The 21,522-nt window shown below is 39.4% G+C and overlaps 1 long non-coding RNA gene across 1 annotated transcript in view; it reads left to right on the plus strand.

The window, feature by feature from the left end:
- The window catches only part of LOC140253941 (uncharacterized), a 115,916-nt gene that overhangs the window by 51,370 nt on the left and 43,024 nt on the right, over nt 1-21,522 (plus strand). Inside the window, exon 2 of the long non-coding RNA XR_011904028.1 lies at nt 10,797-10,922. This is a non-coding gene — a long non-coding RNA (uncharacterized lncRNA). The remainder of the gene's footprint in view (nt 1-10,796; nt 10,923-21,522) is intronic.

Consider the following 21,522-nt stretch of genomic DNA (forward strand, 5'->3'; position numbering starts at 1 on the left):
CTCACCAGCTGTCCTGGCAGACCCAGCATCTGCAACAGCACATGGTGACTGGATGCACATGCAGCTGAAGGAGGCACCAAAGAAGACTGTGAGATATTGCTTCCATGGGTAGTACATCTTGTTTCTCTCTTGTAGCCTGAAGGTAAGGATAAGGGTCCCATTTCTCTCTCCTTCTCTTGAAAGATGAGAATCCTTAGGTATGAACAGGTGAAATTGGCACTGAGTTCTGTCAGTTACAAGGACTGTCCCTACCCATAAATGGAGATGCAGAATTAGGATATTTACTCCTACTGCTCTTGCAGTCCTCTTGCTTCTGCTTTCTTCATCTGTTAGGCCCTTCCCAGGTGCTGGTATTTTCATGTGCACCTGCAGTGTAAGCCTTTGTCTTCCAAGATATGTTGTCCCAGTAGTTTCTGCTCCTAGCAGAATAAATGAAAAAGGCAAATTGTTTTTTTTTTTGTTTTGTTTTGTTTTGTTTTGAGAATCTAGAAGTGTGAAACATGAATTTGTTTCATTTCCAGATGGTTTGTTTGTATTCTTTAAAAAAAATAAATAAATAAATAAATAAATCTGGAAAAGAACAGGTTAGATTTTATTTACTTATTTATTTATTTTTGCATTAGCTTCCCTTCTTTCAATGGGACAAATGTAAACAAATGAAAGAAAAGTAGAAAAAAATAAATCAAAAATATGTTGACCACAGTTGAAATTCGGCAGAGATGTATAATCAATTGAAACATCATTTTCCATCAGTAAAAGCTATGAATCCAACTGTGTCAGGCAGCCTTTTCAGCACGTTCTCCATGTCAGCAACCATCCAAATCAGTCAATGTGTTTGCAGGCCAAGGGGAAGGTGGGCTCCAGCCCAGTGGCGCTGCCTACATAACCACTTTTCAAACAATTTCTAATTATTAGAAACAGATATTATGAGATCATTTGAAATCTGATGTACTGTCTGATCTTCACAGAACATAATACTTTGGTAATTGTACTTTTTTTTTTTTTTTTTTTTTTTTTTTTTCCAATAGCAGAATTGTTGTTCATGGTTTATGAATAAGTTATCATCTTGACCTTTTCATCTGCCACTCATACACTCCCTCGAGTGGCCTACATTATGAATTACATTTACTAAGCCAGGCTGTTTAGTTTGTCTGGATATAATTTAGCTGGTATTTTGAAGGCCCTCAATGCAGCCTAAAACAGCAAAGATTTGCTGTGAAATTGTGAATGTTGAAATTTTTGTCAGCTGAAAACTTGCTGGATTGAAACAGCAGGAATGAAAAGGGTTGCCACCTCACTTCACTATCCTTGGAATTGCTGTCTTGATTATATGTCATTCATGGATCAAGTTACGTGGTAATTTCTAATCAGCATTGCTTAACAAAGTGACATAAATTATGTATCTCTTTCATGTGAACTTTTACTGGGGTAAAACACATCATTATTAGAGGCCAGAGCCAGTTCCATTTAGAATTTGAACCTCTGTACTTAAATTTTGTTTACCAAATTACCAGATGGGCATCTATGAGAATACCCTTTCTGTTTAGAACTGCAGTGGGAAGTCAGTCAGCAAGATTTGGGAATTTTCTTGACTGACTCATAAAGGGAATGACACAGAGGAACATTCCAACCATTACTACTTTTTCAAAGCACTTCATGTTGAGCATTAAATCTTTGTGGAGTGCTGTTCACTGATGGAAAAGTCATAAGTGTGACTGATGGGAATGTTGTAAGTATAGACCTTCTTGGATATCTCTGACAAGTATCACATTTTCTCTCTCCTTTTCATGTTCTTTCTAATACCATGTAAAGGAGCCTATACTGGGGCAGTCAATTTCTTCTGTCTCTGATATTCATGTCATTAGTGAATAATTCTTATAATAGTGATTTTTGTGGGTGTTATTTTGTAATCTTCCAAACCAAAGTCTGATTTTCTAGCTTTGACTAGAAAATTTTGACTAGGCTGTCCAGTTGTAAAAGAAAGTTTGAAAGTCCCTTTCTCTGAGACAGGTGTTTCAATGAGGGGCACAAACTTCTTTGTCATCTCTAAATTACTGCTTGCAGGTAATCCTGTTATCATTATCATTTATGCTGCAGTATTATTTAAAACTATCATTCATGAGCCATGGTGCACTCTCCTACAGGGTAAAAAGATTTCAACTCACAAATCTTAAAATGCCAGCATGTAGACAAAGGTGAGGCTGCAGCTTGTAGGAACATGGTTGCCTGAGCTTTCAGCTGAATAGTTGTGTAGTGGTGAACTCTTCTTGCAGCATATAAGGTATGGAGAGAGAGGGTGACATCTGCAAGACCATGTAAAGCCTGAACTGCCCAAATGCCCAGGCTGCCAAGCTTCTCTCAGGTAATCTGTACATCAAACTACATACACACAGACTGCTAATTCTACTATGATCAGATGGTTCAGAAACAAACACATAAGCACAGATTCATCTGGTTTACACTGCAGCTTTTGTCAGTGATTTCCTTTTGTGGTATATAGACAACAAAGCATCCTAATATGGAGACACCATTTGAACTGGAGGGGCTTGTTGATTGTCAGTCAGGGCTTCTAGCATAATGATTTTCTGATTATTGTCCATGACTGAAAGTTGCAGGACATACTAATATTCACCAGAGTCATGGGGAGTGACGGATATTGTGAACGTAGAGTCAGTTGATAATATGCTCACCTCTGTATGTGTCAGAAGAAGACTAAGTTTCTCACATGGCAGAGGGAATGCCTGGCAGTTTTACATGGACTTAGTTATTCAGCAGTAGAAGCTGAGATCTTGAACTGGCTTCATCTGGTTTCAATCAGTCGTTTTTCTCTCTGCTGAATGTTCCTATGTTCATGGAATATTTTTCCAACTCCCAGATGTGTTCCTTTGGCATTACCTTTCCAGCCCACAGCAGAAGGACTGCAGGAAAAAAGAAGTGACTTCATCAAAGTGGCTGTTTGAATGAATAAGGCGTTATCAACATCATGAGTAGCTTTTCTGGCTGCCCTGGCAGCAAACTTTTTCTGCTTTTCTTCAGAGAAGTGCATCTTAACCTTTCCCAGCTCTAGTCTCAGTGAAACCTAAAACGATCTGATCAATATCTTCAGAGTCCTTAGCAAGTTAATATGATTCTGTCTTGTTGATGTGGAGTTAAACAGTGTTTGAATGAAGAATGGGGTAGTGTTCTTCCAAGATATCACATTATAACTTTGCTTTGGGGGAGATTTTCTTTTAAGTAGGTAGCAGTTGTGATGGAAAATAACCTCTCCTTTATCCTCCTTTTACTTCTGTCACCAAGAATTTAAGCAAATCTGTTCTTCATTGCATCCAGATAAAGTCACAAGTAGAGTTCAGAATTTCTGCATGTGTCAATAATCAAACAATACAGAGGCCAGGGGGCTGGTTTAACTTTAGTAGTTTTGTGCTGGGATTATTAAAATGCACGGTGATGTGTTTCAAGAATGGGAATATCAAAGCACCCTCTTTTATGTGGAGGAAGCAATGGCACATGTGAGAACACTCTAACCAAAAACTGCATTTTAAATAGAAACATTTCCAATATAAAGGCAGATTAATCTGTGTGTGTCTGCTGCAGGGTCCCTTACTGACTCCAGGAATTAAATGTGCTAAGTGGATTGTTTTTAACTTAAAAACAGAAGAGCAAGATGATGTCAGTGTCTTCTGGCAGATCCAAAGAGAAATGCATGGCTATTTCAAGAAATTAAAATAGGTATTCAAGTATGTCTACATCTATTCTTTGGTGCAGGCTACTTCTGGTCCTTTGAAGAAATGACATTCAAGATTTGCTCTGTGTGGCTTAATCACCAGAGAGGGACAGAGATGCACTTTATATTAGTGGTGTTCCACACATGTTGTATTAGGCAAAATACGGGGATATCGGGCTGTCACGTGACAGGCCCTTCCCCTTTTCTGGAAGGATCGGTGACGTGTACAAGATAGGCGAACACGAAGAGCATAGTTTATAAGTGTGTGTTTGCTTTAAGAAATCGGCATTTTGAAAGAGACTTCTCTTTTCAATGAATGTGGTCATTTTCCATTGGATACCAGATGCATTGTATTGAGCTGCACAAAAAAGTCTAAGAGAACAATATCAAAATATCTGTGACCATGATAATTTTAACAAAAGCTTTCTAATCTGGGTAAGTTATTTAGATCAGCTTAGCAACAAAGACAGTGCACCCTGTAGTGCCCCCAGGTAAGAGCACCTACAGTTTTTAGTATCATGGCTGTCTGAACTTCATTACCAGTACTGCAAATGATATAACTAGAATCATTTTCATTTCAAAGGCAAAACTGCAAACTTTTCTTCGTGTCAGAAGGGAAATTTCTAAGTTAAAAGCAAAAAGATTCAGTAGGAGACTGGGAATAAAATCAATAGATTGAAATGTAAGATAGGAGTTAAAAGTAATAGCAGCTGCAGGTGCTGGCATGCAGCTGCACCAAAATAATGGCTAAGGAAGGCCTCTTCCTGACATCATGCAGCTGTTCTGTCTCACTGAGTGCAGGTCCATGTGGAGATCAGTGTCAGGTGGAATAAAACAGAACAGAAAGTGTTTTCCTTAAATACAGGTGGCAAAAGCATCTTTCAGAGTGTGCTGAGTCCAAGCCAAGAGCGTAATTTGTTCTATGGAACAAATATCAGAGCTGATCAAGGCTTTAGTGAAATGTGTGTACAGATACTTGCCCTGGCTGGAGTATGTCACTGCTGCAGAGTGAGACAGGAGTATCAGAACTCTGTCATGTCTCCAGCGGTGAGCGACAGCTACTTTGCAAAGACATACCTAAAAAATGTATTCCTTCCATACTCTTGCTTCCATGCTCCCTGTTGTGCCAGCTGGATGTCTGGGAATGTGTTGCTGTCTGTTGTGTATCAATAAGCTGAGCACTGTATGATTCTTTCTGCCTGAGTTGTTCTTTCTGGCCATTCATGGGCAAGTACGAGGCCCTTGAATAGCTTTCTGGGAAGGGCTACAGCTAAGTATGAAAATGACAGTCAGTCTTTAGCCTGTTACATGGGGCAGCCTGCTATACCAGCTGGGAAATGCCATCAGTGGAAGTGAGAACATTTTGGGCCATTTTAAAGCCAAAATTTGATTAATGGATTATATTAAACTAAGAAGTGACAACTACCATTAACTTATGTGGGGTTCAGATTTTGTTGTCTCCTGCCTAGGAGCTAACTTATGTCTGCAGAGCATTACAGGCTGCTGACTGAGGACTGGTGCTCAACAGGCTTCCCAGTCTGCACCATCTAAAGGTTCTTCAGTGTTCCTGTGGGAGCACAAATTGTGTGCAAATACTGATCAACTCTTATGAAAGATAGCTGTAAGACTCCTTCTGGAATGGTAGTATGATAAGTTGTCTGCTCTCATTGGCTGAACTGTAAGAGCAGATCTGGAATAGATCACCATGCTTTCTCCAACTGCAAGATGAATTTTATGTGGTGAGGAACTACAGACTGGAATTTTCTTTGGCAGAAGAACTTTGCCCTCACAGAGGGGATGTACATCAATTTTGGACTTGACCATAGTTTCAATTCTGCTACAGCAATTTTAACAAAGTTCTGAATGCTACCCTTTATTCAAGGAGTACAAAGAAAGTCCCATCTTTCCTACCCCTGCACCATGGCTTGTTCTGGAGGATTCTCTCATTCTGGTAGGATAATATTCCTTTCTTTTCTCCATAAGGATTTTGTACAAGGTATTCTTTAAGTGATGTGGGGAAGTAGGACTTCTTGACCAGAACATTAGTGCTTCCTGTTCTGAATGTTCTGCCAAGCTGATCTCTAACAAAGTCAGCTATTTTGCTTCTGTAACCCAGGCTTCTCATCACAACAGCATCTACTGCTACTCGTCTGGGGCATTTTAAAGCTGCTTGTGATTCCCGGGTCTAAGCAAGAAAGCTCTATTTCAGTTGGGAATCTAACTCACATTCTGCTCACTAGCCAAATATTAGAAGGTCTTTGGTCATTTGAGTAGAGATCTGGTAGAGATAAGTATGTGGCCCATTATCTTCTTATAGTAGAAATCTGACACTTAAGTTCAGCTTGAGATCGTATTGACAAGGGGATTTTTAAGTAACAAGGCGGGGAGAAACCTTGTAAAATGCATCTTAGATTGTAGGGTTAATTTTTAACCTGCTGCAGTATAACACAGTATAAAATCAATTTGACCAAAGCCTACTTGAGTGGGTAATTAAGGTCACAGTCATCCAAAATGGTTTCTGAAACCATTGCAGCTATTGATCATTACATTTCTTTCCCAGTACAATGCAAAAAGACAGGCCTCAGCTAACGCTTTCATCTGGCTATCAATCATCATTACATTGTAAACTGCCAGGGTGAGAGAGGGCAAAGCTTTGAATTCAGAGCTGATGGAAGTTCTATGACCTGGGGCTTTCTTAAACTAAAGGCTAATTAACCATAAAAGAGTCAAAGGTCTGCAAGTTTAACACATTAAATGATGCGGCTGCCTCTTTAGCTTCCATTGAATCAGTAAACATTAATTCCATTAAGTGTGAACATGTCTAAGGTAATCTTTGCCTTCTCCCACCCCTCTTTCTGCCTCCTTAGTTTTGTACTGTGGAAGTTTCTCCACCTATTTGAAGTTAGGTGGAGCTTGAGAACTGTGCTCCTGCTGGAGAAAGTTCTGAGCTGCTCAGGCTACATCTGGATGAGGAATTCTTGACATACTTCTTTCCTAATCGGCCTGGCCAAGTTAATCACATTAGCTTCAGAGAGTGTATTTAGTCATTGTAGACCAGAATAAACAAGCTCATAGTCTAAACAAGTGTTTGAGATTTTATAGTCTGTGTGAGGCAGCTATAAGCTCACATAGATCTGCGTAATAGATCTATGGATAGTAGTACAATATTAAGAGATAAAAATAAAAATTGAAATAAGTAAAGATTGATATAAGTAGCACAATGTATGACAATAAAAACAGCAGTGGTTGAACAGGTCTATGCTCTGGAGTTTGATTTTTTTCTAAACAGCTCTTTATTTCTTTTAAAGAATGGATACATTTCTTATACCATGACATATACTGTTGGGACCTGGCTCAAATGCCATTGGGTACATTGGAAATTTCCCCATGAGTGCCTTCAGACAGGAAGACAGTAATGAAGTATGATGTTTAATAATATATCAAAGCTCAAGAATGTGACTTTGCCATTGATATCATTATGTAGGTCAGATATCCCCCCCTCATCTTGCCTCCCCATCCTTCCAGCCCATCTTTCTCTTCCTGTGCTGTCATGCACCAACCCCCCAGTTATATCACATCAGTTTGTTGAGCCACTCTATACATAGAATCAAAATATGGTGGGAATTTTGATTTTAATCCAGCACTTTTCAGCAGTCTAATTATCAGTGGATAGTAAAAGTTAACAGGTGCAGGGAAGGGAAGAACTACTTAATATATCTTTGGTACCGGAGGAAGTGTTCATCCAAAAACATCCTGAGTCTCTCAATTATTTGTCAATAGTATTTAGAAGGTTCCTGAGTCTGCAGCTCCATTTCGCAAATCTTTTCACAGCTGCACATAATCGGTTCCTGTAACTACTTGTGCCAGGCCTGCCTGCATCCATCAGCTATGTGTCCTTACCACCTGTCAGACATTGCAGCCCTTCTGGCCATAGCAGTAAAATGGTTAGCTTAACTGTGATCTAAAGAGGTCTAAGAAATGACCAGTTTGAAAAAAAAAAACAACACAGCACAGACATTCCACAGTCTGTGTCTCCCAAAATTTGATTACGGGCCTTCCAATACTTAGAGAGCTAATAAGTAGGAGGGAGAATGACTGTTTACTAGGGTGGATAGTGATAGGACAAAGGGGAAGGGTCTTAAACTGAGACAGGGGCGGTTTAGGTTTGATACTAGGAGGAACTTTTTCACACAGAGGGTGGTGATGCACTAGAACAGGTTGCTCAAGGAGGTTGTGGATGCTCCATCCCTGGAGGCATTCAAGGCCAGGCTGGATGTGACTCTGGGCAGCCTGGTCTGATGGTGGGTGAACCTGCACATAGAAGAGGGGCTGAAACTGGATGATCACTGGGGTCCTTTTCAGCCCAGGCCATTCTATGATTCTGTGATTTCTGCTAGGATTTTACTTTGTGTGAATGAGAGAGAGAGGACTAGCTTCAGAGAGCTGAAATAAATGGAGAAGTCTGGTGTTCCATTTACACTATCTGATCTCTACAGCAGCAGCAGTGTTTTGTTATCACAGACCGGTATTAAAAAGGAATGTTAGAACTCGGTTTGGGGTCTTGTCAGAAAGGTCTTTTTGCTACTTCACCTTCACCATTTACATATGGAAGACTAGTCTAGGCACTTTCTTACTTGAGCATGATGGCCTTTTGACTCAATTGGTTTCAGAAGAGTGACAGTGGCAAACTGGAGAAATGCAATGGCAGGCTACACAGATTGCCCAGAATTTTTGGGATACCTCAGGATAAAAGGGGCTATATAAATGTAGGTCACTTTTATTAAATGCTTTGGAAATCATTTATAATGCCTTTAAATATCAGAACAGCCGTACCACATCAATAACCTCTGCACATGTGTTTACTTTATTATAGGGTTTGTCACAGTTCACAATAAATGGCTTAGATATGCTCAGTAATTCGCTTATAATGAAACGTGCAAGCCTTCAATAAACGCATGTGTTACCACAGGCCCCTGATGTAAATTCTTTGCCAATTATATGAACATTAGTGATGACTGTAGCAGGCTCATAAATACTCTTTGTAATTCTTTGGCCTTAATTCTCCCTTCCCTTACATAAGTTTTATAATAGTGTGTAATTCTAGATTCACAGACTTTAAGGCCAGGAGGGACTGTTAGGTCTTCAAGCTTGACTGTTGGTGCAACAGGCCAGAGAATTGCATCCGGTTATTTAAGCATTAAGACCAAGAACCTTATTGCTTCACTAAAGCATCTTCCAGTCTGCATGTGTGCAAGCGTTCAGATGAAGAGCCTGATATGTGAAAAATCCATTCATGAACTCAGACCTTTGCTTCAGTTATTAACCCTCCTGTGTCTGGTCTTCTTGTTCTACTGTATCCTATATCACTGATTTGAATGTAGAATGGTCCAGGGAAGAGGGCATCCTTAGTTTTAAGTCCCAGACTAGAGCCCATCATAATAAACAACATGAAATTTTGAAAAAAATAAAAATAAAAAAATCTTGGATTAAGTCTTGCTAACATTTTTTTATTTTTTTTAAACAGATCTATGGACATTCTTGTTATGGTGGATAAATGTCCTGCAGAAAAGTGTGTGAGAGTTCTCATCATTTAAAATTTCTTTTAGCCTTTTAGCTCATTGGTGAAAGAATTCTCAGAACTTTAAAGCTTATATGTCCAGAGGTTGGATTTTCAGGGACCAAGCATCTCTGTGTGTAATTACATAAGATAAATACGTTGTTGAGTTTTTCCAGGAATCTGAATGTACGTAAAATGTGATGAATAGGAGCTGAAAACCTTGAAAATTCTTCTCACTTTGAGTGGATGTATCTTTTGGAAAATGTACCTCTGATTCATGCAGCGCTTGGCAATGGACTGGTGCCTGCATGGATAGACTCACTAGAAAGTAGTAAATGTTCTGACTTTCTGTCTTCCACCATACAAGTTTCTCACAACTGTGAATATTTCTTTGGTCATTTTACCTGAAGGCAAGCACAAGTCTCCTTAGTCTCTCCTGGTTTATTCAGCACTGTTAGAAAGTCTACAAGCCTCTTACAGGATGGCTTTATTGTCTGCCAGATGTCTGTGGGAATGGAGGAGGCAGGAGATGGAAAGTGTAAAGGTGGAGCTAGATCTAAGTGTGATTTCATGTTTTAAGGAATCTAAATAAGGTTAGATCTAAGGTTTAGTGTATAAATAAGGTTAATACCTAAAACAAGCTAGCTTGTTTTCACAGTCTGTAAAGGCAAGTGCAGAAGATATGTCAGTGGTGGACAGAGGAGCAGGTAACAGCAGGAGGGCTGATAGGCTGGGCTATGTCCAGCTGGTTCCTTGAAGCCTTGGACCAGAGCTACAGCAATAATTAAATAATAATTAATTATAATAAATTAATGTCATTTTATTAATTGAAATGTAATAATTAAATATTATGTTAATTAAAACATTAAGACTCAAGAGGTTCATATTCTTCTGATAGGTAGTGATGTGCAAATAGACCTGAATCTGCAGGAAAACACTGAAACCTCTTTAGAATAAAAATGCAAATTTGAGATGGCACGTGTTTTTAATTGCTCTATTAGCACAAAATAAAAATGCGTATAAACTTTAGTGTTTTTAATATTACACTTAGGACTGTTTACTTGATGAAGGTAAAGTGCTTTGAGAAGGAAAGCATACTTCCTCATAGGGGCTGCTTCCTATAATTAGTTGGAGTATTACCATTTAAATTGTAGCTCAGAAAAAATGTTTTGATTCTGTGGGGCACCAGCAGCTGAGCAACAGTGCTGCCTTTCACTTCCACTTCTTAAGTGTAACAGATCATTTAGACCCTGGGTTGGCCAGGCTTACATAAACCAGGTTTACAAAGAGTTATAAAAGCTTGGCTTTCCTCCTCCCGTCTCCCCCGCATTCGAATTTTTCCCCTTATAATTTTACCGCAAGGCAATGCAGTCAAGCTTTTCTTGGATCATATGAATCTAGATCAATAAATATCAGTTGCAGAATGGGAATCTATGCACAGGCATGTGCTAGAAGGATGAAATGGTTGTGTTAGTTTAAAGGAACCTCAAAGTTTGTTTTGTTCTCTATTTGCAGGGCACAATGCCTATGTTATATAGGCAAGATGAAGCTGGAGTGGAAAAAGTTCCTACTGCAAAAGCAGCAAAGCTGGAATGTGCCATGAAGACTCAAGATTGATTTTCAGCTCTGTAGGTGTGAATGGTAAGCAAAATGATATTTCTGGCTGGGTAAGGGCATGGTGTATTGTGAAATACCCTGTATGTCAGTTGAGATAAGACAGTTACTGTCTATAGAAAAATACAAAACTGCTTATGTAAGCAAGATGTTTGGTTCAGGAGTATAAGGTCAAATGACTCAGCCCTTACAGGGACCTTGTCTGTTTTTCCCTTTCTTTTCTTATATTCCCCTTGCAAGAGATAAATGACTATTAATTTTGAAGTGAGATCCACACTGAAATTCAACCATATGCAACAAACTTCAATGATTGAGTATCACTTAGCAAAGACCCCCCCCCCCCCCCCATGGGACCCAAATCATGCACACTTATGCCAGTTTGAGCCATTGTCAACTACCCACCTAAGTTCAAGCACAGGAGCAAGTGTCAGTGAACTTTACATCAGATCTATGCTCCTCATAGTATCTCAAGTCACGATTCTACCACTAAACTGAACAACTCTGTATTCCTAATCAGAATTTTGTTTTGTCTACATTGGATTGTGATCATTGCATGGAAGTTCCTAAGAAATTACAGCATAATTAATTATTCTCTGGGTTGACTTGTGATATTGGCAATGCCACAATGAGGCCAGACATGGAGGGTACAGTCAGAAGCATTATGGTTTTTCAATTGCAATAATCCTAGAAGGATACAATTGTTTGATCGTATAACATAAAAAGAATAACTGGAATTATATAGACTGTGCTTAATGAGTTAAAATGATGGAGACCTCACAAACTTGCTAACCAAAGAAAATCAGTAATATGGCAGTATAAGCTTGTGTAAGGGCAATTGTTTTCACAATGAAAAGGTGCTGTCATTTTTTGCTTTGAATGCAACAAGCTGCAAGATTGTCAGGCAGGAATCATACTAATGAGGTTCTGTATGTATGATGAGGGAAGTGGGCTGCACGCTGATACAGTTTATATATTTTGAGCGATATGTTGAGCATATATGTTGAGAGAGAAAAGAGTGAACAGGTGTTTTTTGCTTCCTTGGTGTATCTCTCCCATGATGTGTGACACAGAAAGGTAATTGTTGTATGGAAATGCAACATCTTATTTGTCAGAAATAACTTTATCCTGAAAAGTCTCTTTTTTCATTAATAAGTTTTAGTCTGGTCATATAAAAATGTCATCAGAAGTGTTTTCTCACTTCATCATTAGTTTCATTAGGAATAAGGGTACTTCTGTATAAATTTGTACCTATAATGTCTTGTATATTCATGGCTTTGCATGTGCATTATTATATACTTAGAGTATCAGATCATGCTAATCAGAGATAGGTGTGTGTGGGTTTTTCTCTCTCTCCGTTTTTCTCCTGCACACACATGTTCCATATCTGAGTTTTGCACTGCTCAGTAAAACTAAGGGAAACAAACCTCATCCTAATGAAGGCCAGATGACATCTGAACCCAACCCTGCTGATTTCTGTGAGACGTTCCACGTGCTGATAACACAATGCATATATGCAAGTTAGCAGTTAGAAGATGTCCAGTGTTAGATGCCTTCAATAAAACTGCAGGATCCTTCACTGTAATCAGCTCCCCACATTCTGGGGTGCATGAAGCAGAATTGAGAAATTGTGTGCTACAACAGTACAGCACATCTGGCTTTAGCTCCATTGTCACTGTGACAGTATGCTGTTAGTAGAAGTCAGTAGCTGCAAGTTGCTACAACTCAGAAGGAGGTACCTCACTTTTTACTTAAGTCCAAAAGATGCCTCTAGTTTGAAAGGATTCCAACTGACCATAATTTACATTATCTAGTCTTTAAGTGTTTTGTTTTTTTTTTCTTCTGATACCAACTGAAAACACCACAACTTGAAGTACACATTACAGTAGAAAAGGGGTCTTAAAATTAATTTCAAAACAAAACTAATGTCCAACTTCCTCATTCCACTCCATACTCTGCTTTTGCAGTAGAGCAAGAGTATGATTCTTATTATCGTTTTCCACCTGTGTGGGGAAGGCCTCATCATGCATGGGGGGCTCAGTGCAATAGTGCAATCCCTCCTGCACCTCAGCTCAATGGTCCAAGCACCACCACTGCTGAGAAGGGACCTGAGGAACTGTGACAATGCACTGTAGGAGTTAGCTATTTTGTAGCTTTGACAGAATCCAACAATGACAAGATAAGGTTAGCTCAGAGACCAAAAGAAAACTTATCAAGAAACCTTTTCATTTTCTTCTTGCTGAATCTCACTGCCTGTTCTGATGTTTCTCATGTTTGCTCAGAGTCCCACATTACAAGGAATTATGAGCAAGGGGAGTTTCTGCAACAGAGTTCAGAAGTTCTGATCTATTTCCAGCAGAATGCTCCTGAACTTCATTGCTCCAGTGAGGCCACCATTATTGTGACCAGCAATCTGGAACTGTAGTTCAGGCACTGGGGAAGAAGGACTTGGCTACAAGGCAGACTTAGAAAATGAAGGTGTGGATTTGTATTTTTAAAGGTATTGGATACCACAGAGATGTTAGAATATTTTTTCAGAACTGGGTTGTACAGGTTAACAAAGAATGTGAACAGAATACCTGAACATACACAACTAACAAAGCAGGCACCAAACTTTTCTGCCTTGAATATCTTTGTAGGGTCACACTTATAAAAATAAACATGAAGATAATGACAAAACATTACATTAGCATCTCAGTTCAGTCAGTTTGGGAACATGTAGTTCACTGATCTAATCTGAACTGCTCGTGGAGGTGGTGAGAGCTCAGCTGTATGCCTGCTTTGCTGCTTACAGTCTTGAGGGAACTGATCTACTCTGATCATTACTCTGATTTTGACTGAGCTTTGGATAGAACCTTGCTTGCCTTTGCTAAGATCTGACAAGGCTTCTGTACTTGCCTGTCTTGCCTGGAAGGGGCTGGAAATGTCTGGTGTAAGAGCTGATGCCATCACTGATGCTAGATAGCCTGTGTAAGCATGGAGCACAGATGTGCAGCCTCATATCTTTCTTGACAGAGCTCCTTTTGGGGATTGGAACAATGAAAGAAGGAAGAGAGAATACACCCCACTAGTAGTCTCCAGAAGCTGGCATGTTTTCTCACCAGATATGCTTTTCTAGGTTTCTCTCATCCTTAGCTTGATAATGGCTTTCAAAGCCCACAGTATAACCTTTATACTTTAGGAGAATCTGCTGTGTTAAAAACAGGTCTCAGGCTGAGATTTCCAAAGGTATCTGGAGGATTCAGACACACTGTTCCCATTAATTTAAATAACAATCTTCTTAGGCCTTCAGAATCACAAACCTTAAATTTTATGCCTCTGCAATTCCCCAGTTCACACCCAGCAGATAAACTATGCAAGTATTTTCCAGGCACCACTCTGTGTGTTCCTGTCACCCCCCCCTGAACAGCACTGCTCCTTCTGAACAGTCAGCCCCCTCTGGAAGTGCCAGTCCACAGCCCTCCTGGAGCTAAGTAACCTGGATTTTTGACCTCCTGCCAGCTCCTCAGCTCTGTCAGGCAAGTTAGTGCTTGGGAAGGGATGTGGAAAATATAAATAAGACACCCTGAGCAAGAAAAGCATGCTCAAGTCTGACTGCGTGAGTCTGAGAATCTAGGGGAATGTGCAAAGCACAGTATGTTTATGCAAGTTAGTAACTAGAAGAGCCATGAAAAGGAAAGCTGTGAGGAGCAGTGTTCTGACTATAAGCAAAGTAAACCTAATAATTGCTTTGCCTTGTTCACATCTGATTTGAGATTCAGTGGGAAGGAGAATATGTGTACAATTTTGTTTTGAGACATACAAAGCCTTCTACTAGCTGGAATCAGTGTTTGAAGTCAGGGCAAGGATAGGACAACACAGACAGGTCAGAGATTGAAACTCCAATTTTTTGCTCTTTGTAATCCCACACTGTTATCAGGGCGCACCATCCAGTTCTGTAGTTGCTACAGCTACAAACTGATAGCTGGAACAGCGGGGATTCAGGTTACTTTATGTTTTCTGAAGACAATCATTAGAAACATTGTTGCCCTGTGCCAGGGTTTCCTGTCTTGTTTCTAGAAGAGACAAAGTTTATACCAACACCTGAAACTACACTCCAACAATTCCCAAAGAAGACATTTTCCTGGATAAACTCCTCATTAAATACAAATTGATCTATTTCCATTTACCAATTTGTAGCAAGTAAGGCTCTGAACTAAGCCAGATTCAATAAGGATCCCAGGAGGAACTTGATCCACCTGATGCCACCCAGTGTAGTTACATGATGGAAAGCCATTTCTCACAGCTGCTGTGGCTGAGCCACAGAGTTGGGAATTACTGTAGACCTCTTTGAGTGGAATGCCTCACTTGTGAGGTTGCTGATTTGTATCTTACACACAAAATATGACAATTTGGCAAGTGTGTTCTAGTCAGAAAACCTAACTCAAACAGAGGTTGGGGCATTTCTTTCTCAAAATTATGGATGATTATTTTGTCAATATGCATGTCACAGTTATAAACAAAAATAGGGATATAGACACATTTCTCTTTGTTTAATTCACTGAGTAGCACTTTCTGAGTTAATTCTGTTGCGCATATTACCATGAGTTGGAAAACAAACTTTAACGATACTGACTCTACAAATGTGCTGAGGGTAAATGAGACCAAGGAACAAGAAAATAACTTAATTTGAACTGCATAGCAGTTCACTGCCCAGCATCAAAATGCTGCAGTGCTCAGACTGTGACTGTTCAGGCACTGTGACTTTTTGTTTCCATCTCTTAATATGCCATTATTTCTATGCAGATATGATGCTACATAGCAGTAGCACTGTTAGAGCCACAGAGAAAAAACTCAGACCCTAATAATGACAGGTATTTTAGAAAAAAATAAATACAAAATAAGTGCATGTTTTGCAGAGCTTGCTGCTTAAAATCCCAGCTGTGTAACCTGTAGTAAACTTCAGTGCTCCACTGACATCACTGGGAAGATTAAAAATGTGCTTGCTCTCATTGCAGTCCATCTTATCTAACCCCTTATGTAAGTTGAACAGAGAGGCTACATATTTTGCTGAGTAGAGGCAGCAGGGTGAATTAGGACCCTAGAGATGGTTGCATGGATAGTTTGTTCAGGATTGTACCGAGCCCTTTTCCTGCCCCATCATGATCAAGTAATGTTCTTGTGGCAACCACAATAATTCCCTGCAGGGAGTAGGGATATTAAGAAAGTATGTTTAGAGTCTCTTAATGTAATTTAGCAGCAGGAAACTAGGAAGGAGTGCCAGAACCATGTGAATAGCCAGTTATGTGTGCACCACTTGCAAATGTTCCACCTAGGCCACAACAGGATGATCGCCGCTTCATTTGAATTTATTGCTAAAATGTGTTTGTCTACAAGTACGTTCCACACCTGATTTAAGGCTTTTCATTTCCATGTGACTTACATAATAGTGAACTTACTGTTCAAATGCAGTTAATGAAGATTAGTATTTCATTCACTGGAAACTCTTGTTGGACTTTCCAATTATTTGCATATTTAAGCTCTGTAACAGTTCCAAGCCAAAAGCACTTATTTCCTAAGGCCAAGTAGGTCTGTTAGGTGACAGTATTCCCAACGCCTCTCAGTGCTGAATGCATCACATAGCAGATTTGTGCACCTGAATGCTATGGAATTGTCCTCCTTACAGCTCTGTGTTAAACCAGCCGTAACATTTTTCATTGTAACAGCCATTAACTTGACAAAGTCAATAAAGAGAAAACTCTTGTAACCAATCGTGTAGAGTGAAGAGATAGCATCTATCTTGAAGAGCTTGCTATGAGTGGGTGACACAGGCCAGAGATAACAAAAGGCAGAGTGTGCTGAAGTGACTCATCTCAGGTCATGGAGTGATTCAGTGGCTGGCCCACTCCCTAGTGAGAGCAACTCAGACCTTTCGTCATGTTGTTCCGCTTGCTATCATATTGGCTACAGGAATATGATAACAATAATTATTTATAGAACATTAACACAGCAGTGTAGGCAGCAAGTACCAAATGACAAAACAAGACCAGTCAACCAAATAAATAAATAAGAGCAATAAAAAGAACCCCAAACAATCCTTGCATGTCCTTACAAAACAGATAAACACGTCAAGATAAATGTATCCCTCTTTTGCCCCCAAAGACAAGACATGAGGGATAAATTTGGCACCATTATGTTCAATTTGTCCTCAATTTGTTAAGCTTATTAATTTTCTCTTGTTTTACTTTCTGTTAACTGAGAAACAGCAGCCCTTTTGCAGTAGGCATTAGAGGCAGGAAGTCTCTGGGTATGTTTCTAATTGTCAGAATTTCTTTCTCTCTTTCTGCTGTTCCTGTTCTTAAGAAAGCAAGAGAGGGTGGCCTGAGCATGAAGTGCCACTAGGGAAACAGAAAAGAGTATCAAGGTCAGGGTGAAAACCACACAAGAAGCAGGAAGAGATGCTTGCAGTTAGGTTCATGACCTTTTTATTTAATCTGATTGTCCAGGAGAAAGAGGAGGGGGGTAGAGAAGGAGAGATAGGAAGTGAGCATTGAAACAGATGTGTGCATAACCTCTGCTAAAAAACATCAGAGAACTATGTAAGTTGCACTGCAGCTTCTGAAAATTGTAAGGTTCTTAGTGCTGAACATCTGGGAAAATCAGAGGTGTGTCTGGTCTTTGTTCCCAGGCAGCTGAGATTGTTCCAGCAGGTAAATGCTGCAGCCTGGATTTCAAAAGGAGATCTGAACCTCAGAAAAAGACTCGAATCTTGTGTGCTTATTTGGGAAAACGAAACAAAACAAACAAACAAATAAAAAAAAAAAAAAGCCAACAGCTCAACAACATTAAAATATTTTTACAACAAACCAGTATGCTTCATGATCAGTAAAACTCAAAATCTTGCCAAATACAGTCATTTAAGTTTCATGTAAAAGCTCACAGCAACTAGCCTTGGTGAGAGTCTTCAAATTCTCATCAAGACAGTTCCATTCACCAGTTCTCTCTGCATGCTGATATAAGCGTAATAATGTACATGTTCTTGTCCACAAATATGTAAATGGTAAACTGTGACCAGGTCAGAGTGCTGTTTAATTTTGTCCAGGCTTGCTGAGGTCTCAGACATTTCAGTTTACTTGCATTCCTGAAGAAGATAGAATCTTGCTTTCTGGTGCCTTGGGGAAGAGTTTGAGTGCATTACAATGAATTGAGAGGGTAAAACTGTGTTATAAAATTGAAGCACAATCTTTGCCCTATTTGACTACATGTGCAACTGCATAGCAGTTTTTAATATTTCAGTCTTGAAACAGAACTACAAAACTCTGGTTCTGAGGCTGAAGGTGATAGATGACTGTAGTTGTAAGGTCCTTGACAGAATGACTGCTCTGTTAAACCTTTGATGCTTTCTTAGGAGGACAGAGAGGATGACGGTCCTTTTTGAGTGGTGTACCAGTTGATAAAAGTTGGTTGTCTGCCTGCATAGGTGACTCATGTAGCACTGCACATCCTGTATTATACTCTGAGCCACTTACATATCCTTCCTGTTTTGGTAAAATATCCTAAGAAGCTACAAAGCAGTTTGCAGCCAAGTTTACACTTGCTTTTATGGCCAGCTCTGGAAGTTGTAGGGACCTAATTGTAGAGGCAATAAAAAACTGAAGGGGCAACCACAAGTAAAAAATAAGTGTGTAAAATATGTAAGTGGAAAGAATTGCTAAGATACTGATGTTCTGCTGCAAGTGGCTGTTAGACAAATAATTATTCTATGTGCAGTCAGGATGCTACATAATTCACCAGTCTTCTCAGATTCCGTGTGTGATATCCTTGAGTGTTTCACTCATACATGAGTTTAGACGTCTGTTTCCAGCACTTTGTACCTTCTCATAACCAAGCTAATGGCTGCATCAGGGAGCTCACTGTAGTCATATCCCAACAGAGGGAAGAAATGCAGTTCTTGGGGAATGTCTGGTTGGAATCCTGTCAGCACCTCTGGGAGACAGACAGTTATATCAGGCTCCATTTCCTTTCTGCTGAATAGATAGATATTTTAGTGAAATTCAGTTCAGTTTGATGTACCTCAGTAATAAGGCTCTGTTATATCTACTGAATGATTAGAAGGCATGAGAATCTCACCAAATGTGCCTGCAATTGATGGTTACTAAGGCTAATTGAAGTTTGGTATAATTGGATGTTAAGAGGAAAAAATGCAATGGAAAAGAATATTTTTATTTTCAGTAGGCATTCATGATGACAGGGATTTTATTTGTGATATTGCATGGTGCTGAGACTTCTGGAGGGAGCTGGTATTGGGAGACCTTTTGTAAATGAAGGAGATGATATCCAGGTGATATTTTGTTGACATCAGAGAAGCCAGAATCCTAGCGGAGGGATTTCTGTGAGCTCTCTGCTTGAACATCAAAGCAACACTCGCTGCAGCTAGATTTACAGAATGAATTATAGAACACTCCCTCTGGCAGAAGTCTGCCTGAATTCTGGCCTTTACAGGTTCTGAAGATGAAAACACAATTCATAAGTATAGTGGAATGAACTAGCAAATAGAGTGTACTGTTGTACTAGGTACTCACTGAGAGAAAGGGCCAAGATTAAAACAAGTGCAGGAAGAGCTATCTTATCCTGTGAGGGCCTTGTTTGATACCTACTGATACTGATGGTCCATTATTACTCTCTTTTTTAAGTTTATACTTTCCCCATTGTCCAGCTCCCATCACTGTTCTGTTCTTTGTTCATGCAGCTGGCTTAGTGCTTCCATTTCCTCTATACTTTTCAATATTGCACTGTTCCATTACAAATATTTCACAAAATTTATAAAATATCAGAAGTGATCTCAAAATGGGACTTTTGTTGACTCATTGCAAGTCTTTTTTCATGTTTCCTTTCCTTTCTGCCTTCATGTTGTCTTCTGACATCCCAACTGTCATGGTTTTGTAATTTTGCTATCAGTATTCCACATCATAACATCATGTAAAGCATGGATAATTTTACTGAATGACGTGGAATACTGATAGCAAAATTACAAAATTACAAAACCATGACACCAACAATGTTCATATAGATTCAGGGAAGATTATGTCTACTGAAAAATTATATACTGTGATTATCATTTGAAAGGTGATTGTTTCATTTTTAATGACAAAGGATCAGAGCCTGTAAAGAGAGAGATAAGTTATCTATGAGAAATGACATGAAGCCAGTAAGTGCTGAATCAAAGACACAATAGACATGGGGGAAAAGACCCAGTTGTTCCATATGACTGTAGCCTGAAAATTATTATATTCTTAAAAATCAAGGAAGGAAATAATACCTTCCAGAGATCTCTGTGCCCTGAAAGATATTGCCTGAGTACATATTAACCATCTTGGTGAAGCCAAATGCTGACTTAAAATCAATTTCAATAGAAATAAATTATAGCTTGTTTACTTAGAATCATAGAATGATAGAATCACTGAGGATGGAAAAGACATCTAAGATCATTTAGTCCACCTAGCACCAATATTGTCCACTAATCCATGTCCCTCTGTGACACCCATCCACATCCCTAGAGCATCTCCAGGCATAGTGACTCTACCATCTCCCTTAGCAGTCTGTTCCAAGATATCCCATAATTCAAAATAACAACCAAAGACAGCAGTGCCTTATATCATGGACATGAAAATAATTACAGGGGGGAAAAGAGAAAAAGGAAAAGGAACAAAAACAAAGAAGACACAATAACATATCTTCTCTCAGGCAGAGAGGCCTCCATTTGGCAGTATGTTAAATGTAATATAGTCTGCACTCAGCAAGAAAAAGATCAGGTCTCCAGTGTCCACTGTCAGATCACACAGTGGTAAATTGCATGCTTCTGGGAAAATTTGTTGTGCTTAGTAACACACGAGTGATAGCGACCAGGCTGGAAAAGGAGCATTAAAAAAGAGGCCTGTGATCTGAGTTACCTTGGATCTCCACTGTCTGCTTTCACTGATGTGATTCCTATCTGACCTTGCATCTATCCTTTAGGGCCTGCAAGGTAATTTTCTTGTTATTAGAACACAGCTGAGACATCCTGAATTTACATTCCTAAAGATGAAAGTCCTTGTTTATCCAGAAAGCATTTCCAGCATAGGAAATGCCAGCATTTTCCTTACAGAGCCTTTCCAACATAACTTAATGTTAAACTGGAGGGAATGCTTCTTTTGTAATGATGCCTAATTCAGTTTCCGTGACTTATTTACTAGCAATTATTTTGATGGAGAACTATCAGCTAGGCTATCTAAAATAATTATACTTTTCCAGACAGTTGGAAATTGAATATCTGGTGCAGTTCATCTAAGATAAGGCCATCTTCAGACAGGATCCGATCCTAGAAGGTAATCACTCTTAGTCAGGACTGAGATCTGTTCCATTGCCACCCTTGTAAGTCGTCATGTCACACAAAGTGTTAAAATGAAAGTCCACAGTGGCTTTTTTGGCACTTCATGAAGCATTAGAAAAAGTGGAAGAAAAGAGATATGGAAGCATGTTTTCCCATACCCAACACCAAAAAATAGGTGCTTGGAAAGGTGCTTGCTTCCCTTCTGCCTAAATATTCTACTCTAGCAGTTGCCATTAGAGGCTTTGCACTGTGGAAGTCACAGCAATAGTAACAGCTGTTGCC

Source organism: Excalfactoria chinensis, chromosome 6 (genome assembly GCF_039878825.1).
Source record: "Excalfactoria chinensis isolate bCotChi1 chromosome 6, bCotChi1.hap2, whole genome shotgun sequence".
NCBI lineage: Eukaryota > Metazoa > Chordata > Aves > Galliformes > Phasianidae > Excalfactoria > Excalfactoria chinensis.